At 39.4% G+C, this 27051-nt stretch overlaps 1 protein-coding gene across 13 annotated transcripts in view; it reads right to left on the bottom strand.

The window, feature by feature from the left end:
* The window catches only part of MTUS2 (microtubule associated scaffold protein 2), a 559616-nt gene that overhangs the window by 238628 nt on the left and 293937 nt on the right, over window positions 1-27051 (bottom strand). The gene's annotated exons all lie outside the window — the stretch shown is intronic.

The raw sequence follows: 27051 nt of genomic DNA, 5'->3' as shown, positions 1-27051 counted from the left end.
AAAACAGAAAACAGTCTGCAGGATTATCTTCTCACCTCTCCCAAGGATAGTATATAACTAGCACTGTTCTAGATGCACAGACGAGAAGTTAATTCAGGTATACAGTGGATAATGTGAGGCCTTCAGGCGTAATTCTCCAGGGTACCCTGGGTGAGAAGGCTGTCAGAGATGTTCACAGCTCCGCTGCTGGAAATAGTCCAAAGTGAAATAAACTACGTGTCCATCAACAGGAGAATGGATATACATATTGTAGTGTATACTAGAACACGGTATAATAGTTATCAGGAAAAACTCAAGCCACATATCACTATACTTCAAAAATAATGGAGAATGAAAAAAGTAAATTGCAGAATATTACATATAGTCTGACGCCATGGGTGTAAAAGTTTAAGATATGTAAAACAATACTTTAAGTATAGATATAAATATGTTTAGCAAAAATATAAAACACATGCAAGGGAATGATTAGCAGCAAATTCACAGTGGGAGAGGACCCTGGGGTTGAAGAGGAGTTCACAGGAAAATTCAACTAAACAGTAACATCTGATATCCTTAAAAATCAAAAAATGGAAAATATTAGTATCTGTTAAACTTTGATTAGAACATCGGTGTTTGTATTATTTCCTACACTTTCCTGAATGTTTAAAATAGCTCTTACTTAAAAAAAAAAAAAAAGCAGACTAAAGACACAGATCTCTACATTTTCCGGACCTACAACATCTGCAGTAGTTTAGGCCTGCGTCATCTCACCTTGATTGTTTTGACAGCCTCTGTGATTCTGGGCTTGTTTCTCTGAAATTCATCCTCTTCCCTTTTCTGTTGCCACAGTGATCTCCTTAAAACAAATCTGATCACATTGGTCACCCTTCAAAACCAGACCTTCAGGCTCCATGGCAAGCGCACAGGCCTTCTTTGATGCAGCCTAGAAATCCATTCCAGCCTTATCTTCCAGTTTCCCCCCACCATATGATGCTCCCAAAATACCAATTTCTCTTAGTTCCCTTGAACACATCGCACTATTTTTTGCCTCTGTCTTTTGCTTAGGTTGTTTCCTCTCAGGAAACGCTTCTCCAACAACTGCTCAGGCCTCTCCTTCACCAGGCTCACCTCCTGATTGGCCCAGGCTGGGTTGGGTAACTCTCCTCCTGCCCCCATAGGACCTTCCACTTTCCTTTCTTTTGGAACTTGACACTGTGTATCTTTCAATACTAATCCCAAGGGCCATGATTTTTCTTAAAATTCAATTTATTTAAACAAAAAAAACAAAACAAAAACAGTTCACCTACTTTGCTCACTCCCGTACCCTCACCTCTGGTAACCACCAATCTGTTCTATCTATGGGCTTTTTATTTTCAGACTGTGACTTGACTATTGTAGCTCTTAAGAGTTAATATAATGCCAGTCCAGAAGTGCTTAACTGAGTTGAATGGTGTGTTCTATATCTACTACTACTTTTCCCCTTTCCAGTTCTCCCTGACTGATTCGGTACTCCATCTCACTGTATAACAAAACGAAATATACTCAGGGAACGGGGTGGTCACTCTCCTATATGCTCCTGCACTGTTTAGCAACCACAGAGAGATCTTCAAAGTCTATATGAACAGGATTTCTGCAGTTAGAAGCCTGGAAACCCCTTTTCAATGCTCTGCTCATTGGTCTAAAATATAAACTTATGCTATTGACTCAGTCTCCCCAAAGAGTTAATACTGGATGAAAATATGGAATGCATTGTTTAGTTATATCCTCTCTTCCAGTTCCGCCCCATGGTATCTTTCTCTCCACCCTTTCCCCTCACATCCAGGGCATCCTACTGTCATTCTCTTACATTTTAATTTACCATCTCTGCTTTTCATCCACTCTGGGCCTAAATAAATGTAAGCCATAGAGCGCTTTTCCCAGGTATACTGTAGCCAGCCTTGACTATGGCCTCAGAGATAATGCGCCAGTTTGGGTTTAAAAATAAATAACTGAAATTTCAAGTGGACTATGGGAAATGTATGAGAAATGTGACATGGTTAGCATTTTTAACAAGCAGGTTTCATGCCCTGAAGAGAATCACACACCTATTGCTGTGTATAATTACTAACCTAAACCTTTTCTAAAATGTCTTAACTAAATCCCAAATGTCTTAGAAAATTTGAACAAAATATTTAAGACCTACATGAAGTTTATGAGCATACACACAAACTGTAATTACTTAATTTGATTTACTGCTCAATAAGTTTTGCCCAAGTACCATCGATGCTGTAATAAAATATTTCGGCACAAACCAAATTTTGAGATTTATGATATCCTTATGGACTTCTATGCTGTTAACATCTCCTCCCAGCTTTATTTACCACTTGGGAAATATCTCACTGCATTGTACTCACCACATCACTGACAAATTTTTTTTTGCAGATGCCGTACAAAGCCCTATTCCACATGGGACTGGAGACTTCGTAAAGGGGAAGGTATAGAAACTGATGATGATGTAATTTCACAGTCAATTCCAGCTACGATACAACCACAGCCATTCAAAACGTCAGAGAGACACTCAGGGAACATGTATCCTGAGCTGTTTCTCTTTCTTTCTAGGTCTAAATATGCAGGTTCTCATGAGCAGGGAATGGTAGGCTGACAAGTAGCTCCACTCCCAGGACTTCCCAGGATCATCATCCGGTGAGAGGTCTGGGGGTTCAGCACTGGCTTGGTCCAGTTGCAGTCTCTTGGGCACAGCGGCCCAGGCACCCCATATTCCCCAGCCCATCATTTGCACTTTAGGCAGCCCTCCTTCACAAACACTGCAAAAGAGCTTCCAGAAGCGTAGAGAACACAGACACATACTTTAGCTCCCAGAATGTCAAAATCTCAGTTATGCTGGTACCCACAGAGACAAGCTTTAATTATCACCTTTCTATCTTAACAACTGCTTCTCATCACTGTTTTTATACCTATAATTCTCCTAAATCAGATTCCCTGTGAGCCAATTAGCAAAAAATGCAAAACCAAAAAACTACATCATTTATGCTTTGGAAATTCTAGTGCCAGCTATGGAATGTCGAAGCCACCAAGAGACTGAGATTCTTCCTGATATTTTCCCATTTTCTACTCCTTATAGTTGTCTAAAGAGATAACCTCAAACCAAAGTCGATTTCTGAAGCCCCAACAGCAGCAATGACTAACAATGAAACAACTCGGGGAAGCTGAAGCACCATGCGATTCTGGAGGAAAGGGTCTGAAAGGTATATCTGAGAATGCCTACGACCAAAACCTCCTGGGCTGCCCCACACTCAGCCACGTGGCAGCTGTAAGACAGTGTTGCCTGCTTCTCTGCATAGGACTCCAAAAAGAGCTCTTCTTTAATGAACATGCCTATGTTGGCAAGCTGAGAGTATGGGATGTTCACAGGGTAAATCACCTGAATCTGGTTGTTTGGATTAAAAGGAAAAAACATGTAGTTACCAAAGTCCACTATGGTGATGATGTCGGTTACAGTAAATGCCTCCAGACCAACTGGCAGTCAAGGTTTCACAGATCAGAAAGGCCTGGAAAGCAGCCCTTGGCTACCAGAGTGCTACCAGACAACCTTCAGAGTGCCAGGATGACAATGAACTGAGTTATACACCTGAAATGCTCCAGCTTGAGAATGACAGTGCGGTAATCGGGAAAAAAAGCCAAGCAAGTACATCATCTCTACCCAGGCGGCACTGACCTGCTACAGCCAATCAACGCACCACAAGCTAATGCAGTGTGGCTCTCCATGCTCACCTGTGCCTACCACCCACAGGCCCCTGGGCTCTCCTGGGAGTCCCTGCCAAGGCCACAGTGAGGCCAAACCAATCCCAAGGTAGGCAAGCTTCCAACCACCTGCACAGCATGGGGCGCGGCAGAGGTGGCACTGCATGTGGACCATGGATTCTGGAGCTGGATGACCTGCGTTTGAATCCCAGCTCCACCACTTGCTAGCTTTATAAATCTGGGCCAGCTACTTGAACTTCCTTTGCCTCAGTTTTCCCATCTGAATAGTGGGGTTAAAATAGTATTTAACTCATGGGTGGGGTAAGGATTGAGTTAATATGTGAAAAGCAGTTGGTATTAAAGGCTATATAAGTCTCAGGCAATACTATGTTATTTTTCTTATTACTAGAGCACATGAGAGAAGAAAAAAAATAGGCAGACCCTCTAAAGGTTTATCTTCATTGAAAAAACTTTCTCCTCGCCTCCATAAGAATGACTGCTTAGGGTCCACCTCAGCTGTGAGATGGAGCTTCCCAGATTAATTCAGTGGACAATAAATTACATTTTAAGTGAAATAAAGTAAAACAAACAAAAACACATGGTTGAGCTACATAAAAGAGCAAAAGATCAGTCAAGTAAATTGGCAAGTTAAATCATTAGAGGTGAAAAATCTCTTCTTTTCTTATCTAGTGAATTTTAACTGTCCCCTTGCCTGGGCTAGAGAAAATTATTTTCACGCTAGGGGGATATTACCAGTTTTAATGGCTTACCTAAAACAAAGAGCTTTATAGCCTTAATATTATCAGGATAAAATGAAGAACTGTTCTGAGAGTTTAACACATGGGAACACGTCTCTCCGTGGTATGAGATACATATTAAAAATTGTAATTGTCTCTTCCTCAGGAACAAGAGGGATCTCCAAAACAAAGCAAATTACTTTTAGATTTCTATCCTGTGAAGAAATTTCTAAGAAGTTCCCAACAATGAATTCTTGAACCTAATGTTTGTGAAAGTCCCCACGCCACACCTTCTAGAGACGAGACCAACACAACTTAGAAACGCAGCTGAGCAGCCCGGCCTGCATGACAACCCCGGGGGATTCCAGGACCTTTGCACTACCCCAATCCCAGCTAGACGCAGAGGTGCTTCCCCTTGGTCACAGCTCACCTGCATCTTATCTGGCCCCTGGTGCTTCTCATTCTACTGTTTTCTCACTTCCAGAAGCTACATGTTGTCTATTCACCCCAATGGTGCCCGTGTAGGGGGTTTGAGGGGTTTCATGGTTGAGCAAGGAGACAGATATGACCACAGGTGGCAGGAGTGCACACAAGCGCTACTGGATGATGCTTTGACAGACTTGAATGCAGGGAGCTCCCTCACAGCGTAAGGCTGTCCAGAGGCTACCGCACAGGGTTGCTACTCAGAAGCAAAGGAAGGCAGGGCAACTGCTGGGGGAGAGAGGGACGGGAGAGGATGCTTCGTGCCATTGCTCGGCAGCATGGCAGGAGCCTTGGCTCAGGCCCTCTGAAGGGCAGCAGCCACTTGGGTCCTTACAGCTCATGGCTTATCTTACCTGTGGCTGGCAGATGTTGGGCGGTGTTTTGCAGGGTATGCAAAGCAGGCAGACTCTGGCTAAAAGTCTACTTATTTGGGCTACGTTTAAAACAACAGGATGTGTAACAATTTGAGTGTGCTGCTGGTGGGCTTTTGAGCTAAAGAGTCTCAGCCTGTTGTGAAGAAATAAACAACCTAGGAGCAAACATACAAAGCCCATTTTTGGTTCATTCATATAACATCCCTATTAGGCCAAATGAACTCCAAGACGTACATGTTTCTGACGAGTAAAATTTATGCTTAATGGCTAAATCATTTAACCTAGGGACCTACAGGTAATTTCTGATTCTTCTGCTACTTAATCACTTCATTTCTCTGAACCTGCTTTCCCTAACTGAAAAGTCAGCCACCTACTAGTGTTTATTCTACTTCTCCCTGAAACCCTGACGTTGAATTGAGTCCTAGAGAAGACACAGGAGAAGTACCTGAGATGCTTGATAAAAACATAGATTCCTGGACCCCAAATGCCCAACCTGTATTCCTGGGGGAGGAAAATCAGTAATCTATAATTTTTTAAAGTTCTCCAGGTGATGGGGAGCCAGACTGTCAGCTGAGATTCTGGAAGCTTCCCCGGGGACATGGAAGATGTAATCTCTGCCCTCAAGAAATTTCCTTGTGGGGCTGGCCCCGTGGCCGAGTGGTTAAATTCACGCACTCTGCTTTGGCAGCCTGAGGTTTCGCTGGTTCGGATCCTGGGCGTGGACATGGCACCACTCATCAGGCCACGCTGAGGCAGCACCACAGGCCACAACTAGAAGGACCCACAACTAAAAAATATACAACTATGTACTGGGGGGATTTGGGGAGAAAAAGCAGAAAAAAAAAAGATTGGCAACAGTTGTTAGCTCAGGTGCCAATCTTTCAAAAAAAAGAAATTTCCTTGTTGTTTAACTGAAACAAGACAAATGCACTTTGGGAATAGAAGAGAGAGGTTCAGGCAAAGGAAAATTATGAATGAAGCCAGAGGAGAAGTCAGCACAGAATGTCTGTGGGGCAATGAAGAAAGTGCCCTGATGTCTATCAAAGGTGTATGTTGCGAGGCGATGAGGAATTCAGGTTGGATAAGGAGGCTGGGCTGGAGTCATATTACAGAAGACTACATACAGTCAGAAAAGAGAATACTGACCAAGTGTGGCAGGAATAAGGAGACATCAAAAGATAGGAAAGTAACATCCACAAAGTATCGTTCTGGATGCAAAGCCTCTTGCCAGGACCCATAGGTGTATAGAAATGAATAAAAGACATGCTGCAACTTTGCTATTATATTATATATATTATATACGATTATAGTATAATATTATATTATGCAACTATGCTATTATTTTACTTTTTTATTGTGAAATATAGTTTTAAGATATTATACATTTTACAGAAAACACCTTTATAACCAATGTATTATGTGCATGATTGGAATACAGACTACATCTGAGATATGAGAAGCACTCTGTGTAATAAGGGAGCCAGTGGGCACATTGTTCAGTACTTGAACGTGGCTACTCTGAATTGAGATGCGCTACAAGAGGAAAATACACAGTACAAAAAAAAGAATGTAAATGATTACATTTTGAAAATAATATTTTACATCTGAGTAAAATAAATTATTAAATAAATTTCACCTGTCCCTTTTTAATTTTATAATGTGATTACCAAAAGACTTAAAATTATATATGAGGCACACTTATTTCTACCAGAAAGTACTGTCCTAGAATTTCTCCCTCTTGATTCGGTGCCCTTCCTGACTATATAGAAAATTTTCAACTGTAACTAACATCTTATATACATGGTAAGACTGTAAAGCCATAATAAGATGTGACAGTAGCAACTTTGGCTCTTGTAGTCATCTCTCTGGATATTCAAGAAACTGCAGGCTTCAATTGTGCTTCACTTGCCCATTCACATCATTTTTGATTGAGCCACGTATTGGGAATAATTCAGGAAAGAGTATAAGGAACTCATAATGCACAAGCCTTCAATGTTCCCAGTAGGTATTATAACTATACTCTTCCTATATGGATAATATTGAAAACATATTTTACATAACTTAAAAATGTCCATTACTGCTAAGTGGTAAACGCGAGTAAGAATGTTGATCTTTTTTTTTTCGAGGAAGACTGACCCTGAGCTATCACTTGTGCCCATATTCCTCTACTTTATATGTGGGATGCCTGCCACAGCATGGCTTGATAAACGGTGCATAGGTCCACGCCCGGGAGCTGAACCAGCAAGCCCCAGGCCACTGAAGTGGAGCACACGAACTTAACCACTATGCCGCTGGGCTGGCCCCAAGAATGCTGATCTTTTAACAACTGTCTAGCAGCCAATTGGAAGGTGTTTTCCCTTTAAAATAACTCTTCCTCACCAAAGCTCTGCAAAACTTATTATCAGTTTATATCTTAATCATTGTTTGACTCCATCACTATTTTGCTTTTTCTTCCTTGCTGCAAAAACCTTTTTAAAAATCACATTGTGTTGGGAGCTGGCCCCGTGGCATGGTGGTTAAGTTTGGCATGCTCTGCTTCAGCAGCCTGGGTTCGTGGGTTCAGATCCTGGGCGCAGACCTACACCGCTTGTCAAGCCATGCTGTGGTGACGACCCACACACAAAATAGAGGAAGATGGGCACAGAGGTTAGCTCAGAGTGAATCTTCCTCACAAAAGAAAATCACACTGAGAGAATGAAAAGTTCTCTCACTTTCTCAGGGTGGCATCACCAGCTGTCCCACTTTCATTGCTTTGTTTAGTAGAGGATATTACCACCAAAGCACCTAATTTCAACTCAGCTCACTGAACTCAAGACTTCTAGTCAAACGTTAAAATGGAGGTTTAAACAGAAGCATTATAATATCTGTAGGATAGATGTCCTGAAATTCTTTTCTTTATACAGTTTTATACCACTTGCCCTTCATCCATTGAAATAAGGAATTTTATTATTACAGATACCTACATACAATGCATATCTAAATCTTTCTTAATAAACTATAATACACAGGGTATCAACAAATAAGATATTTTAACAAGAAATAATGGAATAATAATACTATCTTACATTGGCAGAGTAGATCAATTATCTTATCAATTATTTATCAATCTTTTCAAACCCTGTGAGATTTATAACCTAATTGTATTGATGAAGCATTAATTGACTTGCCCAAGGAAAGGAAATGAACACTGTTGAAATTCTATATGAGAATACAGATTAAGCACTTTCATAAAATTATTTTATTTAATCATATCTAATTCCACCAGCTCTGAGACGGGTGAGATGGTTAATTTCTAGTTGATGGTACAGAGCCTCAGATGGCTAAGTAACTTGGCAACAACCACATGAGAGTGAGGAAGTAAGAAATTATAGATATCAACTCAGTTCTTTTTGCTCCAAATCCAGTGCCATTTCCACTGCAATGAAACTGAGCACATACAAGAATTATCTTAGCTCTTTTAAGTACAAGAGAACTACTATGAAAAGGAAAGGAGCAAAACTAGGAGATAGGAATGAACCAATTTGGAAATGAATCTAGGTATGCACGTCAGGGTTTTTAAAGCCTTTATTTTATGGATAGCAGTGAGATTATTCATTCCATGATTCAATGGTTACTAAAGGGATGAAATGATAGGGACGAAAGAGAAACAGATGTGGCAGAAAAACATAAAAAAGAAAGAATGTACAATAAAACTTTGGAGAGTTTTTAATGTATTCAGAAGTGGGCAATAGAAATGTGGATCATTTCTGTTCCAATTTTTCATAACCCAAAAGAGAATTACAGCAACAAGGTTCAGAAGTCAAATGTACCCTTGGAATGGAGTAGACGGAGGAAGTTCTAGTTTCTTCTGGTTACTGGTAAGCCTATCATTGAAGATTTTACGGCAAAAGAGTTTCAACATAGCTTTTTAACCTTAATATAACCAGGTCCAGAAATTAAACTAAATTAAATTAACTTTGGTGACAGGTAAAGTAATCTGCAATGGAAATTGAGATATCTTAATGGGACATGTTTCTGAATTTGCGACATAAGGATAGCTGGGAATGAATAAGCCTGAGTATAACAGTAGCTAACATTTATTTATGGGCCAGTACTTACATAATAGCTTTAGAAACATCTCATTTAATGCTCAAAGCAGTTTTCTTTCTAAAAATTGATCCGTTTCATCCACATTATCTAATTTCTTACAATTGGTCATAGTATTTCCTTATAATCTTTTTTATTTCTCTAAGGTTGCAATGTCCCTCCCCTCTTTCATTTCTGATTGTAGTAATTAGAGTCTTCTCGCATTTTTTCTTGTCAATTCTGTTGATCTTTTCTAAGAACCAGCTTTTGCGTTCATTGATTTTCTCTATTGTTTTTCTGTTCTCTGTTTCCTTCTTCTCTAATCTTAATTGTTTCCCTCCTTATGCTTGCTTTGGGTTTTGTCTGCTCTTTCACTAACTTCTAAGTATGGAAGTTTTATTTCAGATCCTTCTTATATTTTAATCTAAGCATCCACAGCTATAAATTTCCCTCTAAGCACTGCTTTAGTTGTATCCTATAAGTTTTGGTAGGCTGTGTTTTCATTTTTATTCATCTCAAAGTATTTCCTCATTTTTCCTTTGTGATTCTTCTTTGACTCATTGGTTATTAAGGAGCATGTTCTTTTAATTTCCAAAATTTCTTTCACTTATTTATTCCTAATTTTATTACATCGTAATTGAAAAACATACTTTGTATAATTTCAATCCTTTTAAATTCATTGAGGTTTGTTTTATGACTTAATATACAGTCTGTCCTGAAGAATGCTCCCAGTGCACTTGAGAAATATGTGTTCTGCTAATGTTTGATTGAGTGTCCTACAGAAGCCTATTAGGTCTAGTCGATCTATTGTGTTGTTAAAGTTTTCCATTTCCTTGTTGATCTTCTCCCTGTGTGCTCTATTATTGAAAGTGAAGTACTGAAGTTTTCAACTATTATTGTTGAATTCATTATTTTCCTCTTCAATTCTGTCAGTTTTCGCTTCATGTATTTTGGGGCTCAGTTGTTTGGTGCATATACGTTCATAATTGTTATGTATTCTCATTAGATTGATCTTTTTACCATTTTATTCTTTGTGTCTAGTAACAATTTTTATCTTAAAAGTCTATTTTGTCTGATAGTAATATAGATACTCCAGTTCTCTTATGGATACTGTTTGTATAGTGTATCTTTTTCTATCCTTTTATTTTCACCTATCTGTGCCTGAATTAAATCTAAAGTGTGTTTCTCATAGATAGCATATGGATGGATAATGTTTGTTTGTTTATTTTACTCCAGTGTTAAATTCTCAGTCTTCTAATTGGAGTGCTTAATTCATTTACATTTAATATGATTATTGATAAGGTAGGATTTATGTTTGCCATTTTGCTATTTGTATTCCATATTTCTTATGTCCTTTTTATTTCACTCTTCCTCCATTACTGACTGCTTTCTTTTGTGCTAAATAGATGTTATCTAGTTTTCCATATTAATTTTCTTATCGTTTCTTTTACTAAAAGATCCTTTTCAGTGTTCCTTATAAAGAAGGTATGATAGTGGTGAATTCTCTCAGTTTTTGTTAATGTGGGAATGTTTAATTTCTCCTTCATTATTGAAGGATAGTTCTGTTGTATATAGAATTTTTTATAGGTTTTTCTTTGAGCACTTTGACTATGTCATCCACTGCCTTGTAGCCTCCACAGTTTTTGAAGGAGAAACTGTCAAATATTTCTGAGGATCCCCTGAACTTGTGATAAATTGCTTCTCTCTTCAAGATTCTCTCTTTGTCTTCAGATTTTGACAGTTTAATTACGATGTGTCTAGGATAATTCTCTTTGAGTTTATCCTACTTGGAGTTTGTTGAGTTTCTTTGATGTGTAGATTAATGCTTTTAATCACATTTGGGAATTTTTTAGCCATTATTTTATGAGGTATTCCTTCTGCCGCTTTTTCTCTTCTCTTTCCGGGACTCACATTATGCATATGTTGTTATGATCAATGATGTCCCACAGATCTCTGAGACTTATTTTTCTTCATTCCTTTTTCTTTGTGTTCCTCCAACTGGAGAATCTCTATTGATCTTTTTAAGTTATACGATTCTTCTGCTTGCTCAAATCTGCTGTTAAGCCCCTCTGGTGAATTTTTCATTTCAGTTATACTTTACAACTCTAAAATGTCTATTTAATTCTTTTTTTATAATTGCTATCTCTTTTTTGACATATTTGATCAAGGCGTTTTTCTCACTATTTATTTAGACATGGTTTCTTTTCATTCGTTGAATATATTTAAAACATCTGCTTTAAAATCTTTGTCTAGTACATCCAATGTATGGGCTTCCTCAGGGATAGTTTCTTTTGACTGCCCCCTCCCCAGTGCACCCCCCATCCCATGTTTGGCCATACTTTTTTTATTCTTTGTGTATCTCATTATGTTTGTTTTTGAGGAAGATTAGCCCTGAGCTAACATCTGCTGCCAATCCTCCTCTTTTTGCTGATAAGACTGGCCCTGAGCTAACATCCATGCCCATCTCCCTCTACTTTATATGTGGGACGCGTACCACAGCATGGCTGCCAAGTAATGCCATGTCCACACCTGGGATCCAAACCAGCAAACCCCGGGCTGCCAAAGCGGAATGTGCAAACTTAATCACTGCGCCACTGGGCTGGCCCCTGTGTATCTCATTATTTTTTGTTGAAAAGTGAACATTTTAAAAGATAAAATTTGGCAATAGTTGAAATCAGATTTTCCTCTTACCCCAAGTTTATTTTTGTCATTGTTCATTTAGTGACTTTTCTGAACAAATTCTATAAAGTCTACATTCATTGTCATGTATAGCCACTGAAGTCTCTGGTCTATTAGCTTAGTGGACAGCTAATGATTAGACATTAGAGATTGTCTTAAATGCCTGGAACTCATAAGTTTCCCAGTCTTTGCTGAGTGGCTGTATGTTATGTTGGTGCATACCTTCAATGGTTTACAACTTCACTTTAGCCTTTGCTTCCTGTTTGCCCAATGCCTCAAGTTTAGCCAGAGATGAGAGTTTAGGTCTTCTCTTAGCACGCACACAGCCCTGGGAACATGCATAGACCTACATAGGAACATGGCCTTCTAGGTTCCCAGGAACATATCAGAGCTTTTCAAACTTCCCTCATGAGGAATACCTCATTCCTCAACTTGTCCGTTTTAAGATTTTGATTATTCCATTGCTTGTCCAACTGTTATCCTCTACCTCAGTCACAAGTTCAACAATTGTCTCTGATTGTTTTCAATGAATGTCTGCAGGGAAAAAAAAGGCTGTGTGCACAGGTCTGAGTCAGGTCCAAATAAGACAGCTTTGTGAGTGGGGTCTTCCAGAGAACCACCAGATGGGTTAAATAATGACAGTTCTCTGAGAATGTGACTTCTAAGGAGTTCCAACCTTGTTTTGTTGCCTCCAATGGCTGCCAGGTTGCTACATTTTACCAAGACTGCATATTATTAGTTTCAAGTCTATCACGCAGTTGGGGAGGAGATGGAAACTGGGCAAGTAAAAATGCCGCAAAACTCACTGTTTTATGGAGATTCAGCTGTTTTCTTGAATAAACACTCCCCAGATTGTAGTAAGCCTTTGGTCAATTTACAAAATACTGAAAATGTTGATTATGAACATTTTTATCAGTGTTCTCATTGCTTTTATGGAGGGGAATATCTTCAATGATCTCTCCTCCACCATTTTTGCTGATATTAACCAGGCAATTTTTCACAAAACTACCAAAGCAATCCAATGGGAAAGGAAAGTATTTCCAAAAATAATGCTAAATCAACTGGATAGTCCTATGGAGAAAAAATTAAACTTAACCACTAATGTTTACCATAGACAAAAATTAATTTCTGGAGAGTTTAAAATATAAAATTTGTGTAAGAAAACATCAGAGACTATCTTTGCAAATAGAGATGACAAAGGTTTCTTAGACTGGATACAGAAAACAACCTAAAAGAAAAAAATACATTTCATCAAACTTTTTTGTTTTTTAATTTTTTTTTAAATCTTGCCTCATCTTATGACCCCTCTTCTTTTTTTTTTCTGCTTTATCTCCCCAACGACCCCACCCCCACTCCTGATATAGTTGTATATCTTAGTTGCAGGTCCTTCTAGTTGTGGCATGTGGGATGCCGCCTCAACGTGGCCTGATGAGCAGTGCCATGTCTGCGCCCAGCATCCGAACCAGGGAAATCCTGGGCCGCTGAAGCAGAGCACGTGAACTTAACCACCTGGCCACTGGGCTGGCCCCTCACCAAACTTTTAAAACCCTATTATCAAAAGACCTAGTGAGAAAATGAAAAGGCAAACCATAGATTAGGAGAAAATATTTGCAAAACATTTATCTAACAGAATTTGCATCCATAATATCTAAAGAACACTTACAACTCAACAATAAAGACAACCCAACAAAAATGGGAAAACGTTTTGAACAGACATTTCACAAAGGAAGATATATGAAGAACCAATACATACAGGAAAAAGTGCTCGACAACATTAGCCACCATGGAGATGCAAATTAAGACCACAAGATAATGCTATAAACTCACCAGAATGGCTAACACTAAAATGACTGACAACAACAAATACTGGCAAGGGTCTGCAGGTGCTAGCACTCTCATATATTGTTGTTGTGAGTGGAAAATGATACAACCACTTTGCAACGAGTCTGGAAGTTTCTTCTAAAACTAAACATACACCTATCCTGTGACCCAGCGATTCTACTCCTGTGGATTTACTCAAAAGAAATGACAGCAAATGTCTACCAAAAGGCATCTCCAAGAATGTTCATACCAGCTTTATTCTTAGTAGCCAAAAACTGGAAACAATACAGGTGTCCATCAATAGGAGAATGGATAAATAAATTGTGGTTTATTGAGGCTAAATAGTGCTCAACACTTAAAAGAACAAACTACTGTTTTGTATAACAACATAGATGAATCTCAAAAACATTATGCTGAGTAAAAGAAGTCAGACACAAAAGGGCATCTGTGTGATTCCATTTATATGAAGTTCAAGAATGAGCTACACTAATCTCTGGTGAAAAATATCAGAATAGCAACTGCCTCTGGAGGACAGGGCCACTGCACATTTACTGGGAGGGGCATGAGGGAGCTATTTAGGGTGATAGTAATGTTTTACATCTTAATGAGATTTGGGCTACATGATGCATGCATTTGTCAAAACCAACTAAATGGCAAGCTTGAGATTTGTACATTCACCACAGGCAAATCTTACCTAAAAAAGCCACGGTGCCTAGGTCCTAGATTGCCCCCAACCCCAATCTTCCAGCTCACCTCCTGCTACTCTCCTCCTTCCTCACTCTCCTGTAGCCACACTGGCTTTGTTGCTACTCCCGGAACTCATCAAGTTGCTCCTGCCTTAGGATCTTCACAGTGGTTGTCCCCAGATATCTGCTTGATTAACTTCTTCACCTTTTCCAAATCTTTCCTTAATTGAATCTTCTCACCTAATTTAAAATTCTAACTTATTCTAGTATTCCTGATCCCTTACCCTCAGTTTTTTCCTTCATACTTATCACCTACTAACTCGTACTTACTATATTTATTACTATCCATCTCCTCCTGAGAGCAGTAACTTCTGCTCTCTCAAAGACCAGAGCCAGTCATCAGGGGAGATTATAGAGATGAAGATATGGAAGCACAAGGAGAACTAGCGCCAAACAGGCAAGATCTGGCTCTGTTTCGAAGTCAGTGCCTACATGTCCTCATGGACTAGATGTGGGTATGCGAGTAAGACAGTCAAGGATTACTCCAAGGTTTTTATGTTCGCAGGATTTAGCCTCAGGCTCAGCTCACTCCAAATTGTAGATATCTGAGCCTTCTTCTTCAGAGGTAGCAGAACAAGGGGAAATATCCCTATTGTTAGCCACCATGGAGGGGAGCCCAAAGGATAAAGAGGTAGATGCATCAATTAACCAGCTTAAGGAGGGGCAAAGAGAGGCTGAGAAAAATGGAGTAAATCCTATAATTCATCTTCTTGACATACTGCATTACAATAAAAATGTATACAATGTGAGAGCACTTTCTTAGGAATATTTAACCATAAAGCAAGGATACTTGTTACAATCATTTTCTATTATCAGAAAGAGAAAATGTGTTTATTGAAAATTTCCTGATCAAAAACGTCAATACATACATACACATACATACATGTATGTATATACGTATGCACACATATATATACAGTTATGCACAAGTTATAACGATTTCTAAACAAGTTCCATATGTTACAGAAATTTCAAAACGCCTTTTAAAATCCTTTATTAGGGGCCAGCCCCATGGCCGAGTGGTTGAGTTCACGTGCTCCGCTTCGGCAGCACAGGGTTTCACTAGTTCGGATCCTGGGCTCTGACATGGCACCACTTGTCAGGCCATGCTGAGGTGGCATCCCACATGCCACAACTAGAAGGACTCACAACTAAAAATATACAACTATGAACTGGAGGGATTTGGGGAGAAAAAGCAGGAAAAAAAAGAAAATTGGCAACAGCTGTGAGCTCAGGTGTCAATCTTTAAAAAATAAATAAATAAATAAAATCCTTCATTAGAAAACCTATTAAAATTATCCATATGGATTTTATTGTTACAGTGAACATCCCTGTTAACTGAATAATACTCTGTTTTGTTCCATTAGTCATCCATATTAAACAAAGTTCCTCAAAACCATTAAATTCTAACGCCCGAGGCAAGTGAACTGAAACCTCCTGCCCCAGAGTCATCCATCGGGAATTAAGAACAGCAACACTGTACCTGGAAGAGCTCCCAAGCACTGGCACAAAGAACCAGCTTTCTGAAATTACATCCACTCACACCCAAGCTGGGGTCCTACGTGGTAACGGGCAGGTTCAGAGGTCCCAGGAACCCAAGCGTGATGTGGCACATGCAGTAGCTGGTCTCCCTGCCCTCACAGCATTCTGGCCAGGTTGCCAGTTTGGTGGGTTCCCGAGGAAGATCATTTACTCTTGTCACCTGTGGAGGTGAAGGACCCGTCAGTAGGGCACCCTCTGCTACCCGTGGCTGACGGGTATGCAGTTAGTACTGAGGAAACCAAAGTGTCACTGTGAGCACTGGGCTGGTCAGGAGAATAGGGCTGTGGTTGTCCCGGCATCATCCACAGCTTGCTGTCCGACTCTAGGTCGCCCAGGATTACTGACATGGTAAAAAGGGGCAGTGGTGCCCTATGGTTTTTTCTGGAAGATCTCAACATCTTCCAGATCCGGCCTATAAAAGAGAGGAGAGAGCTCAATCAAAGGAGAGGTGAGGATTTTTTGGGGAGATACTAAAATGGGTAGATTTAAAATCAAGTGGATATAAATAATGTTGCTTTTCAAGTAGGCTCTTAAGTCCTGTTATGAATATCTATATATTGGAGAGAACATGGTTTTACTGAAGATAACTTTGATCAGAAGACAGGGCGCAAGTGTACTGATGAGGTCAGAAGGCCTACCCCGAGACATCTCCTCTCACAGGGCGCTCTCCCACCAACAACAGCCAACCCTGACACCACGTGACCAACCCTGCCTCCTTGTTTGCAAAGGATGGGACCAGAGGTGGCCACTGGACTCAAAGGAAGCCAATCTATAGGCTGGCCAGTGACCTGTGACCTGGAGCAAAACAGTGAGTTGGGATAATCGAAAGCTTGAAGCGAAGAGACAATAGATGATGACGCACTGCGTCAACTGCTGAAGATTCACCTGAGGATATAGACCTAAGGCCACAGATGCCCACGCAAGTCCAACTCAGGACAAAGCTCAAGCTCTCTGTTTCCAAAATGAGTCATCTGAATACCTTAAGATTTGCCAGTGTAGGGCTACAACTTCATTTGCTTTTAGTGAAACACAACTTCTATCTTTGCCCTATATCCCACTTTTCTTTCTTTATCTTAGGGTCGTTTGTTTCTTTCTAATACTCATGCTTGGCAATTAAAATATACATATGGTGTATATGTCTGTGTCCATGTGACCCACTCCCTATGTGTTTAGAGGTATTGGGGTTAAGTGACCCACTGGGTTGTATGCTTTGTGGAGGCATAGCATTGTGAGCGCAGAGATCAATCAGCCATGGCAAAGTGGTTATGAAAAGCCAGCCTTCGAGGAATAACTTCCCTCTCCAATATTAAAGATGCATAAATTATTCAACCCCCTTAGAAGATGGTTTTACAGAGAAGTATTCAAAGTCATTACAAATCACTTTTCTTTTTTAAAGAACATCTTCATTTGGAAACCAACCAAAGGCAAAATAATCCACCAAATTTAGGGCCAGAAAAGCTTTCTCTTCACCTAACACGTTCCACATGCCGATTTTTGCATAAAGTTCATTCACCTCACATGCCTACATAGTACCGATGCCTAAGAACCCAGCAACTGTTACCAGTCTTTAAAGAGTTGATTTATAACTTGCCCATAAAAATTTCTCCTCAATCTCAGGAGAAAATGCCTACAGACACTTTTAAATGAAAGGGCCTAGTTGTTTTTATATACCAAGTAACATAAAGTAGAAAATACGGAAACCTATATATGACTTGGTCAAAAAGCACAGGTATGATTTTAAACAACAGCTTAACTACTGGAATGTAGTACAAATCAAGCGTGTTTTCAGGTTTTCCAAACAAGAATAAAAAAATCACCAAATTTTCAAAGTTTGTTTCTAATTGTTTTAATTGAAAGATATTTACTTCCTATGCTTTTTGTTCTAGAAAATTCCATGAATTGAGGACATATTGCATCACTGTATAATATTTAGTTTGCTGATGGTAAGTATAAGAGATTTAGAAAGCATGGGCCAGCCAGATGGCACAGTGGTTAAGTTCGCATGTTCTGCTTCAGTGGCCCAGGGTTCGCTGGCTCAGATCCTGGGTGCGGACATGGCACCGCTTGGCAAGCCATGCTGTGGTAGGCATCCCACATATAAAGTAGAGGAAGATGGGCACGGATGTTAGCTCAGGGCCAGTCTTCCTCAGCAAAAAAGAGGAGGATTGGTAGTGGATGTTAGCTCAGGGCCAATCTTCCTCAAAAAAAAGAGAAAGAAAGAAAAAAAGAAAACTGATAAATCCTTTCTCAGTCATCCAGATGGATGCTTCTCTCTCTCTCCTTTCAGGAGGAACCTCTCCATGGTTATTACTCAGCAGCTGCTGCTAATTATTTCCAGTGGCACTGTCCCGAACAACATCTTTTGACAAAATGTAGGCCAGTAATTGATCTACTAAAATTTTAACTCCCTTTACATTTAAGTTCGCCCATTTCTTTCCAGTTTCACACAAATACTTTGTATCTTACTACACTAACCCATGTTAGACAATCCCTTGCATGTGGCTAATGTGGGACAGTTTTTGGACAGTAATCAGAGGCATATTCTTTCTTCTAAATTCTTGGGTCTTCTCTTTTCCTCTTAGTGGGGTAGAATAGACTTGACTGCCTCTTCACGTATCAGTCATCCATACCTATCTGTTATTTTATATTTTGAGCTTTGGCCTACATTATAGTAGAACAATGAACACAAATAGAGTGCCCTCCAGAAATTTCAGAATGTCTGGGTAAAGACTCAATCAACAGCACAGTTTTCTATGATTAAACAGTGACATAGGAAGACTTCCACTTAGAGAGGTCACAAATCTGCTGGATGTGTTACACCTATCTCGGAATCCACTGGTGTGGCTGAGACTTAATTTGTTTAAATTCTGGTGCTCCTCTCTAACTTACACAACCTGACTAAATTTTATTCCCAGAGGACAGCCCTTTGCCACGAAGTTCTAAGAGGCCACCTGATTTTCCTGTATCATAGTGTCAAATGTGATTTGGTCAATGAAAGCCCCCATACCATGGTGCTTCTCACAAAGCAGGGAAGACATAGGTATTTGGGAGACTTAAAATCCACACATATAAATTAGAAGGTCTCATATATCGATCTCCTATAGAGATAAGAAGCCGCTTTATTCCATTAGACCAGTGGTTCTCAACCAGGAATGATTCTCGCCTTGCAGGGCAATGCCTGGAGAAATGTTTTATTGTCCCATCTGGGATAAGAGTGGTACTGGCATCTAGAGGGTGCAGGTCAGGGATGCTGCAAAGCATCCTACAATGCACAGGGCAGGGCCCCACCACAAAATGTCAACAGCGCCAAGTTTAGAAACTTTGCTTTACAGGATCATTGCCAACTCAAGTTTTACAATTCTTGCATTATCTCTTGGGAGTTCAAGAATTTTTAAACTCTTTTAAAAAATTAATTACAATTTATTTTGATTCTGAAAAACTATAAGCAATACGGTCATTTGTGGGGAGGGTAACCGAACAAAAATTGGCAAGGCAACGAAAGTTAACAAGTCTCTATGTAACAGATAAAAATATTTTAGAAAAACTAAACAATTTAAAATTTTATAGGATTTCTGTTGCTCAGCATTCAATGTGGTTTGACCTATAAGATAAATGTCCAATAGTTCACTGTAAGTGCCATAAATATAAAACAAACCAAATGATTAGAATGAGCTCTTCTAAAGAACAGCAGCTCAGCATCCAGACTCTCCAGATAAGAATACAGCTGTAGGACTAGGATCTTTCATGTGTGACCAAGACTCTTGGATCCTAGAGGATTGACTGTCATCATACTCAAGGTTTTGGGTCCTTTTTCTTCCCAGAAGGAGAAGAAAGAAAGCAGTGTATAAGGAGAGTCAAAAGATTTTGGGAGATAATGGTTGAAGGTTTCCTTGCCTCCAGACTAGTCTGCAGAAGATGTACCTAAGGGTCCTCTTCGGAGCATACTCTGGGGTTCTCTACAATGCTGTACGCAACCTTGTGACAGGAGTTACACTGATCCAGTCTCGGACTAACGGGGACCCATTCCAGCCTGTGGGTCATGACTGGGTATTATAAAGTGTTTTAGGACCAGAAATTTCCTGGAAGGAAATAGAATTACTTTTTTATTTAAACCAGTTGCTGCTCTTTCCACTCTAAAATTTCAGAGTTGGCACATAAGTTTCATTACAAGTCCCAATTTCAGTCTATTGAGAAATTAAGAGTTCAATTAGCGAAGGCTGAGGAGAAGGAGAAATGGCTGCTCTTTTAGATCTCTTCCCTACAACTTCCATGAATAAGAATTTGACATCCCACCCAGCCTTACAGCCTATAATGATTTTCTTAATGATTATTATTTAGAGTAGCTTCTTTTCAGTTTTTTTCTCCTCTAAATGAATCTCCATTTTTCTCTCTTTCCTTTTCTGTCTACCTTTACTCTCTTTGTCATCTTCTCCAGTCTCACAGCTGTAAGTATGACCTAAAGGTTAATGACTTCCAAATTCTTATCTCTAGCCTTGACCTCTCCTCTAAACTCTAGACTTGTGTATTCAACTGCCTGCTCCACTTGTGTGTCCATTAGGAATCCCACATGTAAGATGTTTATAAGCGAACTTCTGATTTTCTTCTCAAACCTGTTCCCTGCACTAACCTGGTGGCCATAGGAGAGTGAGGATGATAGTGGGGAAATCTAGATAGAGAGATGGGGTGAGATGACCCATTGCTCCCTGCCCAGGTACTTGGGCATGGAAGAGATCTGAAAATCTTCCCACAATCTAAGGTAAACAGAATACAGCTGAGAGTAAAGAGCCATCACGCCTGCTGGCAGCCAGGATGCAGGGCGTGGAAACCCTTCAGCAGAAGCTCAGAGAGAAGACAAGGAGGATCTTCGGCAAGCAGCAGTGCCAAAGAAAGACAGAACATGGAGATGACCTAGCCAACAGAGAGCAGGTCAAGCCTTGGGAGGAGTACTACGCACCACCTGAAGCAAGCGAACAGACAATGGGTGCCACAGTGGGGGATGCCGTGATGATGAATGCTGATACCCAGCACCAAGCAGGATGAGATCTCTCAGTGCAGTGAGGCCTGGAGGACAGAACGTGAACCTGACCCTCTTGCCCTCCACCATGCTGCTGTATAACTCGCTCTGTAGCCAAGCGCCAATGGCGTGGGGCAGCTGAGCAAAACCACTTAGAGAAAGAACAGTACAGTTAGAAAGTTTTAAATCTGCATTGCTACAAAACGGGGAAAAATTTTGAACTAATAGAGTATTATCCCAAAGACAACATTTTCAACCCTGCAGAAACTGAGCTACCTTAAGGTGGCAAAATCATATTCTCTGTTATCAGCAGAAATGGTGGCTCATGACCAAGTTGAGTTCAGCTGCAGAAAAATGAAAATAAATACGACTCTCCTTATGACCAAGTTGGGACTGTAAATTGCAAATCCCACTAAATATATAAAGAGAACATATAAATAACATGTGGTTGTTGGGTGAAAAGGCCAATCTGTCTCTGTTACAGCTGTACGTTAATGTTTACATAAATTATAGATTTAAAATATGCACGATATTTAAATAAATGTTCATCAGCCACAACAGGAAGCAAGCAAGTCTCTGTTGTAAGTTTCAAGAAAAAAAACAAAGCATATTTTTGAGACTTGCATAGCTGAGCTTTGTACTTGCAGACAGAACTTGTTTGCCACGTGCACATAAAGCCAAAGGTCTATTTCTGTTAGCAGCACCCTACTGTTTGCTCAAAAGCGATCATTAGTTTGTTCAATATATCTGGCAATCTAACAAAACACTAGAAATATTGTAGTCCTCTAATGCCATAATGCTTCCCAAAGTCATTGACGGTCTGCACAGAGACGTAATGACAGATATCTACAGAGGCTGCTTTCTTTGTTACCATGCTAAAGCAGTTTTTTTCCAGCACACACATCAAGTGGAGAACACACATTTTCTAATGGCTACTGCAATAGAGGATTGTCATTTTCTCCAATGTTACTACCTATGAAACTTTCAATGGAAATGACTATACTTATGAAGGGAGGGCAGCAAATCCCTCTCCCTGAGGGCAAGCAGAACCAAAGCCCTTTCCTTAAGAATCATCCATAAATATTCATGTTTTACTGTCCATTAGTCTTCGCATTCCACAAATAAGAGGCATATTTTATTACACTACATCTTTCATTTCAAAGAAAGATTTAGACTTTATGTTTACAATGTACAAATAATACTGGACTTTGGCATCAATTTTTCTGTTTTAAATTATTTTCAGTTCGTAATAAAACAACGAAAATTTTCTAAAAACAGAATTAAACAATGATATGTTAAGAACCTCAAAAGTATGATTCTCTGGTCCTGGATATATAAAAGACTTAAATATTCCACTCAGATTCAAATTATACATTTGATTGATGAACATGTTATTGGCCGAAAACATAACTGAGGCATGAAGAGGCTAAATGACTGTCAGCAAAATAAACAGTGGGCTGCTTCAATTTAAAGGCTGCAAAGATGCTTGCCAGGCACAGTTCAGCATTTTACATAAACTTTACAAACAGTTAATCCTTATAAAACATAAATCTCAAGGAATTTAATTTTCATGAACTACTGACCATAAATAATCAACATTTGTCCCACTGGGACAACAGAACAGGCCCTTCAATTTATTCTACCCAAGTTCTGCACTATTATGCAGAAGGGAAATTCTTGTCCACGTGACCACGTGGGTGTTAGGAGAAAACTGTAATTTGCTGTAAACCAAATTAAACAACAAAGTCTCTAATCAATGGAGGGCAATATATTTATCAGGCAAATTGAGGGTAATTTTAGAATGCAAAACAGAATTAAGTTTGGCTAACCTTTTATTCATACATCACTCATTTTTACAGTCCAAATTCAACCCTGTTTCCCTGGAACAAAACACTTTTGAATTCCATAATTCAATATGGACAACCATGACAAACACTAATGAATAGAGCATGCAAGCTACTGTTCTGGTTCTGATGGTTCACTGGGTATTTTAAATGTGAGGCTTAAACAGTGTGAAGGACTTCTCAAGGGTAAAACAGTAAATAGAAATGTGCAAACTACCATGGGATTCTCCTTCTTTGTTGTCAGGAAATTGGTTTCTTAATAATCTCAGAGGTAAACAGAATACATTAGGAGTGCACCCAAACATGCAATATGTCACATTATGCAAAATAAGTAATGTAGGCATATCATTGTATGTCCAGTTTGCATGGAAACATCTGGGATCAATGAAGCACGTTTTCCAATAACGTAAAGAAAAACTGATTTAAGGGGAAAACGAGAGTGAAACAACTGTTAACTTGTAGATGTGTTGTTTCAAATTAATATAAAATCAAATGAAATCAGACTGCCTTTGCAAGTCCGATAGCACAGTTTACAACATGACTTAGAGGGAAAGGAGTGAAGAAGTCTGTATTCCCGGAATAGAACGGGACAATATCATCTAAATATTCAAAAAGGGAGGAGAGATAAAAACATCTTAATTAAAATCCGAGTTTAGGTCTAAGAAGCTATCAGAAGGTAATACATACAAAAGATATGTTCTTGCAATTTTAATTTCAGGAAACAGAGAAAGGGAGTTTTAAAAAACGTATATATAAGTTTATTTGATCCATAAAATAAAAGTGAGAAGAACAATATAATTTCTTTGAATATAGTACCGACCCACTCATAATCTTCTCAGAATGGTTCAAATAATTCATCATCGTGACCTTCTCTGGGAGAGAATCAATACACTATTTCCATTCTAATCATTCACTCTGAACTATAATTTTTTCCTAAGGAAATGGAAGACATTTAACATAGTACTAAAAGCTCTGATATCTCAGATTGCTAAGCCCTTCCACTCACATATGAAAATTATAGATAGCCAGGCAATAGACCAAAAACTGCAGTTTTATAAGCAAACACAAATTAAAATGGGAGAGTAAAACCAATACTTAAATTTAGCGTCACTAGACTTACGAATTTTATTCTATTTCCTTAAGACCATTAACATTTAGGACAAATAAAGACAAAACAAACTTTAAAATTCAAGCAAGGGACTGGAGAATTCAAGCCAATAAACACTTTCAGCTTAGTTACTTACATATCCTAGGGCTTGAACTTGCCAAGTGACAGTATCCTTTCTCAATTTCTATTTGCAAACAGACAAATCTTTACAGTAGAATGGCTGACTCCAAAAAGTAAAGATTGAGGATACACAGATATTGATTTTTAACATATTATACCAGATATCAATATAGAAAAGAAAAATAAGTTATCAAAAAACTTTTACAATAAAAAGTGAGCAAATGTAAGCAGTTTGCGACCAACACAAACAAGTACCAGACAAAAGAATTAACCACCTAGAACAGTGCCTGGCACATAATAGGTACACATTAGCTACATATTGGATAGACTGAATGAAAGAATGAGGATGAAAACCTACAAAAAATGTGATTCAATGATTTATATGATTGTACGCAGGACTGTCATAAAATTTGCAGGCCCAATGCAAAATGAAAATGCAAAGCCCCTTATTTAAAAATTATTAAATATTTTAGACAGTCACAACAGAACATTGAACCAAGCAGGGGGCCCTTCTGAATGCAGGGCTCTGTGTAGCTGTGTCGGTTGTACACCCACTAAGCTGACCCTGTTCCTACCCACAGCATTCTAAGCTGCCTAGTGGGGCTCTGTAATGCTTTCAGACGTGATTCTGAGTTCAAACACAGCTCTTTCCTCTTCCTCTCTCTCAGGTCCTAAACATACACAAGGGCTTCATTTTCTAATGTGCCCTTTATATTTCACCCTTAAATCTCTCCCCGTCCATTCTTGTTCCAGAACAGTGTAATCATGATATCTCCACTCCTACACTTCATTCATTTCGCACCCACATCAATATGGCGTCTACCCCCATCTCCACAACTTCAGCACCCTTCAATTTATAAATCCAATGGACACTGTCTATTCATTACTTATATTTACACACATTCATTTGTTCCTCATACATTCATTCTTTTATCCAACAAATACTTATTTAGGGCTTCTATGACCCAGACATTATGCTAGACACTTGACAGTGTTTACAGTGGTCAAGAACAACAACAACACACACACACACACATGAGCTGCTCCCTGTAGAGTGACTACATCTTGGCTTCTATGAAGCATTGATCTCCTGAGCTTCTTCCTACCTGTCAGCTCCTCCTCAACTCTCTCCACTGATTTTTCTCTGCCCCAGATGTTGCTGTCATCCTGAGTCCTCTGTCTAGGCTCTCTTCCTAGGTGAGTCTGACAGTCCCATGATTTTGTCTACCACTTATACAGTGATAATTTCTAAACCTATATATTTACCCTGGACTTGACCCTGCCTACCTACATATCCACTGTCTGCTGCGTATTTTCACTTAGATAGTCCACATGCATCCCAAACATAGCCTGTCCCAATCTGACTCATCACTTTGCTGTATCCTCCATCTTCCTTCTCTACTTTGTACACTCTTCAATCACTACATGGATCACACCTTAACGTGATTTTGTGTCCTTGTCTGTGACCCTACACTAGCCAGGAAATATTTCTTTGTCCCTAATACAGTGCCTGGCAATTGATAGATAGGCAAATTTTTGTGGAGATAGCTCCCTGCCTAGGGTCCTTTTTGCAATTTTATCTCCTTGAACAATTTCAAGCTTGATTGTGCAATTGAATCTTATTATAATAAATTATAATGGTAATTTCAGTCAGAGCCAAGAATGCTAAATTGAAGAAGACACTGGACTGGACATTGCCAACATTTAATTCCCTGTGAAATATCAGGTCTGACTAATCCTTTAATTCATTACACCATTTATTCAGTTTATTAAATGCTTCAATTTTTTGGGTGACTTTTCTTTTCACAGGCCAAAGAGCATTCATATGGACAACAGCAAATCCTTGATGTATTAAGCCCTAAATAACTAAACTCATGAATCACTTTGTTCTTGTTTTCATCAACCACCGTCAGGAGGATAGAAGACATGGCATGTTTGCGGAGGAAGTGATCTCAGAGATCCTCAGGTTCTGCACCTGTACTTTCAAAATGACAAGACTGAGGCTCAGTAAAGTGAAGTGACCTGCCAATGTCACATAGGGAGTCAACAGCAAAGTGGTCATGAGACTTACAGACATAGGTTCCTACTAATAGATACTGTTTCCAGGACATCGCAATCATCCTTTGTTTCCAAACCTCATGGCAAAGACTACTGGATCTTTCCCTATGTGCATTCTCTCCTTCCATCTCAATAATATAACCCCATAATTTTAGTGGGGCACGTGGCCACTTGGAAGAAAGAAGGCATTTCCCAGCCTCCCTTGCAGCTAGGTAGGACCAACTGGCTAAGTTCTTATCCCTGAAATGTAAGCAGAATTGTAATGTGCATCTTTTGGATCCTGCTTTGAAAAGAAAGGAATTAGCTCATGTTTGGCTCCTCTTCCTTCCTGCTGACATATTGACTGGATTTCAAGCAGGCATCTTGGACCATAACACAGAAGCATTGAACTGAAGTTGGCAGAGAACTATAATAGAAGGCACCTGGGTCCCTAACACCAGGTCATACAAGCCCTCCAGATTTCTCCAGATTCCCTCTGCATGAGAGAAAAATTAATTCTAGCTTGTTTAAGCCATAATTATTTTAGATTTCCTATCATATGCAGACAAACCTGATCCTGCCTGATATAATTCATATACCCTATCTTTTCCTCCACTTGACTTTCTCTACTTGTAGATCTCGCCTCCACTACTACTTCTATTAGGTCGGCCTTATCTTCCTGGTGACTCAGAACAACCCCATATCTGCCCCATCGCACCCCACAAGTCTTATCACAACTCACTCAGAAGAGGAAGTTCTCA

Source organism: Equus przewalskii, chromosome 16 (genome assembly GCF_037783145.1).
Source record: "Equus przewalskii isolate Varuska chromosome 16, EquPr2, whole genome shotgun sequence".
Classification (NCBI taxonomy): Eukaryota; Metazoa; Chordata; class Mammalia; order Perissodactyla; family Equidae; genus Equus; species Equus przewalskii.
The sequence above is the reverse complement of the archived record's forward strand: the minus strand, read 5'-3'. Positions and strand labels throughout refer to the sequence as shown.